This window comes from Hydractinia symbiolongicarpus, chromosome 2, assembly GCF_029227915.1.
Source record: "Hydractinia symbiolongicarpus strain clone_291-10 chromosome 2, HSymV2.1, whole genome shotgun sequence".
Classification (NCBI taxonomy): Eukaryota; Metazoa; Cnidaria; class Hydrozoa; order Anthoathecata; family Hydractiniidae; genus Hydractinia; species Hydractinia symbiolongicarpus.
Genome location: NC_079876.1, coordinates 25,901,331 through 25,907,313, shown reverse-complemented (window position 1 = coordinate 25,907,313; position 5,983 = coordinate 25,901,331). Strand labels below are relative to the sequence as shown.

The window sequence follows — 5,983 nt, the reverse complement described above, 5'->3', positions numbered from 1 at the left end:
TCTCGCAATCGGTATAAAAAATCGAATTTTTACCTAAGGTCACCTGATCACTCATTTGATGAATATTTAAACCGGGGGTCATGATAGGTTTTTTTAATCTTGTACTTGTTGAGGTTATAGCTTTTGCGCTAGTGGAGCAATGTTTTATAAACGTTACGCAAATTAATAACTTTTTAAGAAATACATAACAGCTTAAGCTTATCAGAGTCGAAGAGTATCGATGCAGCAACACATACATTACCCCCGGTTTGCGTAGTAGCAATTAATTTTTTTCTGCTATAAAGCCACCTGTAATTAAATGAAGCGTGCAGCAATATGTTTTGCTTTACACCAGCAAGTAGTTCGATTTTAAGTTGCTCACTGGCTTTATTCCAACCTCAAACCCAGGCCCTGTAACGTTTTTTTGATCTGCGGAAGCGGTACGATATTGGTTTCATCCTAGTCGGTCTGTTTTTAATCACACCTTGTTCATAGAAATAATATTAAAAAAATTTAACAACTTTTTTCTTCTTTTGGGTAATAATTTTTTTGAAACATGTGACTGAGGATTTTAAAATAGGTCCTTAAAGCCTACGATATCTGCTTCGGATTGATTTGTTTGTTTCAATTATCTCGAAGTTTTATGACCATTTATAGACTTTTAACCCTGGTGGTGCAGGCCCCTTATTTACACGGGATAGCCACGGGCGTTTTACATGGCCGCCCAGCTGCGTCACAAACAATTTCAACAAAATGGCTTTGCTCAGAGTTAGTTGTAAGACCAAAATACCGCGTTTTAAAAAGAAAACCGGTGTCTAAAAGCGCTTTTTTAGTAACATTTTTGCCATTCAAAGTCAATAATTTGTTCAAAAAATTTATCCAGAAATTTTCCCAAGTTTGAGATTGTTGGTTATGTTAGTGCCACCAATGCAGCTCAAAATCACCCACACATAGTTTTGTGCCATCACACACCTACTTAGCATGCGCCCAATGCATTTGCGACACATCTAATGCTTGCAATCCTTTCTTATGTATAACTAAAGTCAACAGCCGAGTGGGTTGTCCGGGGCTGTCCAGAGAGGTGGCCCAAAATGAAAGTTTAGGTCTTTTTCTATCAATTGAGCTTGGATTGAGCATCTGGTTAATTTATTATGTGTTTGAGTTATGGTCAAGTGAAGTTGGAATAAAAGTTGGGTCAAAATTGGGCTTTTTGACAAACAGACCGCACCACGAGGGTAAATGCTTAAAAACTCCAACAAAAATTTGTTAAGCAAACTTTATTTAGTTATGCTTAACATTTTTATTCTCCACAACTTTGGAACATGCTTCTAAACGATGAGATGAAAAGCATTTCATCTCCTCTCCACAGCTCTTTAAGATAAACTCGACTTTCGAGTTTATTTTAAAGAGCTCTGGTTAGAGAAGGCATTCCACCTACAAAATAATTTAAAATTGCATTAAGAAATCAACTGTTACGAAGTAACGACGAACAAATCTTCTTCAAAAACACTGCGCGCAATAATTAAACGCTTTCTTTTTTATTTAACATAATATTTAATATTTTTGTTTACATATTTAATTGTCAATTTTTTTTGACAGCTATTTTAATGACGGCTGAATAAGGTGTAATACTGATAAGATAAGACTGATACATATACATATATATACTTTGTGCATGTATACTTCTGTCTATGTAGAACTTTTTGCTATTTTGATATATATTTTTTGCCCAAAAATATTAAAATAAATATAAAAATAAATCTCTTTAATAATAGCCGTATTTTGTCTGTCTGTCCGCGAAAACCGCGTCCTGTTACAGAAACACGAAATGCGATATATAAGGGACGGGCGACCCCGTGGATTTTTCCACGGATTAACGGCTAGTCTCTTTAATAATAGCCGTATTTTGTCTGTCTGTCCGCGAAAGCCGCGTCCTGTTACGGAAACACGAAATGAGATATATAAAGGACGGGCGACCCCGTGGATTTCTCCACGGGTTAACGACTAGTCTATATTATAATAGTCGTATACGTCTGTCTGTCTGTCTGTCACGCAAAATGTTAGCTAAGCTGCGCAATAGCGAGAAGCACGCAATGCGATATAAAAGGGACGGGCGAACCCGTGGATTTTCCACGGGCTAACGACTAGTCTATATTATGATACCCGTATACGTCTGTCCGTCTCTTTGTCTGTCACGCAAAATGGTAGCTTAGCTGCGCAGGTAGCAAAACGCGCGCAATGTGGTATAAAAGGGACGGGTGAACTTGTGGATTTTTCCACGGGCTACTAGTATATATATATATATTTAACAAAACAAACTGAAGTAGTCCAACTGATGTAACACAGATAATCTTTGATAATATGTAAGGCTATTTTTTCTATCTATTTTATACCAAATTGAGTGCGAATGGATTCTATCTTCATCAGAACATTATTTTAAAGTATATATAGATAATAATTATCATAATTAATCATGCAATTGATGGGTTAACTTACTAACTACTAACCACCCTCTAACAACCCCTTCGCTTTTTTTGGACTGTTTTTATATGTTTTCACGTTTTTTATTTACCACACCTTTTTCCCCAAAGTTATTCCAGCCGCCCCCAATTGCTACTTTTTAATTTTTAACGCCCAACACCCCGACCTTTTTTTCTATAATTTTGTTAATCAGGAAGAGTTTGGGTGTTTATATGGGTTAATTTTTTTTTTAATATTTTTTCACGTTTTTCCAACCACTTCCTCCCTAAAGTTGCTCCAGCCGCCCCCAAATGCTAATTTTTAAAAAAATTACGAACGCCCAATGCCCAACGCCCTCCTGTTTAAGTGCGTTAGTGTACTTATAATATAACCTATAACACAGTATATAGATTTAATTACATGCGCTATGAACTGGGATCTCTTGTCTCAAGGGCTGTTGTCTCTTCTAACATATAATGCTTTCAAAAAATAAACAAGAGGCCTGAGAACAAAGTTGCGGCCAATTTGTTTCGGATATAAAAGTCGAACACAATAGTAAAAATATTGACGTTACTATTATTCTTTTAATACATGAAATTTTTCCTTTTTGAATCGATATAAACATTCTTGGTCCGGTAAATGGTATAATGCAGAGTCCCAACCTCGATCCCAGGACCTGTTAGAAGGGTGACATTGGAGCATAACTCTTGAATAACATTTAAACTTTTTAAACTTTTTTTTTGGTCTGTGAGCTATCAGGAGTATATTGTGTGCGTCCTTTTGAACACAAACCTGCTCATCTTTCCACCAAATAACTAAGTTGCTGTGGAAGTTAAGAACGTTTTTATAAATAGGGTGTGGCAGAATACTATTAGCGGTTACAAACGTCACAGTTCCGAAACTACCATTTTTTAAATGATATTTTGCATACATATAAGTTACTGTAGTCGGGATAAAATGTCTTCATTTCCAACAAAAATTGACATAAAAGCGATTGGTGTGGTAAAGACGACAAAATTATGGAGTAAAATTTGTCGAAAGATGAAAATTCAATCCCTCACCGAGTTTCTCTTTCGCTTACTGATATAAGTGTTGGCGCGGAAAAAGCCATCTATCAGAAAGAAAAAAGACCTGGGAACGAGATTGATAAAGATTGGTTGTTAAATGCAACCTCGCCGTCCGAGATTTTTAGAAAGAGAAAAGGAGCCCTGGGGACGATGTTGACGCAAATTAAATTTTTGATATTTTTAAAAACAAGTGTGATAACTAGGATAAACATACATATTCTAATTTTAACAGAATGAACTCAGACAAAAAAGTTGTACAACCTTCTGATGGTTGTACCAACGAACCAAAGAAGAAGTCCTGTTTTAAACGACACAATGGACGAGCTTGGGTACCAAGTTGCTATCATATTAATTTTTTCCTTTCTTTTCTTTATGGATTGATGACAGAAAAACTTTGTTATGTACACAGCAGTCAGTCTCAAAAAAAGAGGAATTGAAGATTAAGGCTGCTTCTCAAACGGTAGCATTTTTCGCAAAAAACGCTGTCTTCACTCATAGCAAAAAGACAAAAATTCTGGGGAACGACAGATGACAAGTTTTATTGTGCAACAACACATCTTTAATGAAATTGTAAAGGTGTCTGTTATACCAAAGTTGCTAACGTTTTCAAGGTGCTGAAAACCAACTTCGACGGAAATGTTTTTTTTCTATTTTTTGTATTCGTATCTAAGGCTGCTATTTTAATCTAGTTTCTATGACTCTTTGACTTTGTCCAAATAAAAAGAGGAAAAGAATTCTGGGAAAAAGTTCTGTTTCCATAGAAAGAGAGCGAGCCTTAAAAGGTTTATTTAAAAGGTTTTTGCCATTTTGTTACCAATGACTATCGTGTTCATCCTCGTTCCCAGCGCCTGATGTCTCTTTTCTATAACCGAGAGGATCCGATGTTAAAAAAGATACAAGATGCCCTGGGGACAGAGCTGCATCGTGTTACGTGAGGAAAAAACATTAACGCGGCATTGTCACATCTTGAAAACATGCTGTGTCTTTTTAAATATTTAACACATCCCGTTGCCAAATTTTATCAACAGGGAGAAGATATGCTGATACGAATGATTCTCAGCTCCGTAATATTATTCCTTGAAATTTCCGTGATTTGTTAGCACCAAACTTGAATTCTTGGAAACGCACTGTATGTTCCAACTCAACTTGTAATATATCTATTAAGGCGGTCAGTAATACCGGCAATTGAAGTTACTTACTGTCAATCAATAGACTGGACTTCTGGACACTATTGTTTCATCACGTGATTTGCAGTCAGGATATTGATTACTGTTCACAGCATGATGTGTAATTAAAAACATGGAAACATCAAATACGAACGTGACCGATTCGAAAGCAGTGCGTACTGAATTAACAAAATAATTAGTTTCGCAAGTAACGTTTCTTTTACACGTGTTGCATATCGATATTATAATACCCAATTTTCTGTCTGTCATGTGAGCCAAAATTGTAGCAGCAAGAGGGCGTGCGGGCGAAAGGGCAAATTGGCGTAAATTTTCAAGGACTTACGATAAGTTTCTAATGACTGTACTGACAAACCAATATTTCTTCTGTGTATTTCTTCATTGTACATGGATTCTTTGCCTTTCAAAGCTGAAAGCCACACGTGATGAATTTAAAGTTGGAAGGGTCATAATTGGTATTTTATGCCTAAGATACGTGAAACATTGTAGTTTCTCCCTTTTACTCCCGTCAACTTTTTGAAGTTAAAGCGAAAAGGGGCTAGATGAAAGGGAGTGAAAAAAGTGGAGAAGGAAAATAAATAATGTAATTTTTTTAGCACCGTATCCGCATATCAATTTTTTTATGCGGGACGTTATTTTTGCAGCGTATCACCAACCTCGTCCCCAGGGCAACTTCGTATCGCCGTACTGCATGTCAGAAAAGACCGTATCGCATACTGTATGCGATATCAAAAAGGCGAGAAGAGGCCCTGAGAACGTGGTTACGAATTGCTGACTCCCCCTATCAAAACAAACTTTGATAGTTGCAAAGGTTGTGTGTGTGTGTGTGAACGTCACGAGTAACATGGTAACACATTTTTATTTGTACTCTTACTAATCTCACCTCCATGCCTTTTTGTTACAGATGAATTGTTGAAAAAAATGTCTGATAAAGGCTGAATTTATCCCGTTCGATCTGAATTTGGGCTGTAAATTACATTGTCATTTTTGTGTTTTTTGTATGACAGGTAATTAGTAAAGTTATAAAAAGGACGGAAAATAATTTTAAGTCTCATAATAACCAACCTTGTTTCGACCTCGTCGATGCACCCTCTTCCTCACATCCTCTTCCCCCAGGGTCTCTTGACCCCTGAACCGTTGTTACACAGCGGCCATATCAAACCCAACAAAAAGAAAAGATGTCCTGGGAACGAGGTATGCAGTAGATCCACCAGTCCTTGATCCCCCGGACGATCGGATCTATTTTTTCTTTACGATGTTGAACTTTGTATAAAAGGTGATGCCGGCTGCGTG

General features: G+C 36.8%; 1 protein-coding gene across 1 annotated transcript in view; it reads left to right on the top strand.

The window, feature by feature from the left end:
- LOC130630379 (trimeric intracellular cation channel type 1B.1-like) overlaps positions 1-5,983 on the top strand; it is a 51,155-nt gene that overhangs the window by 1,623 nt on the left and 43,549 nt on the right. The gene's annotated exons all lie outside the window — the stretch shown is intronic.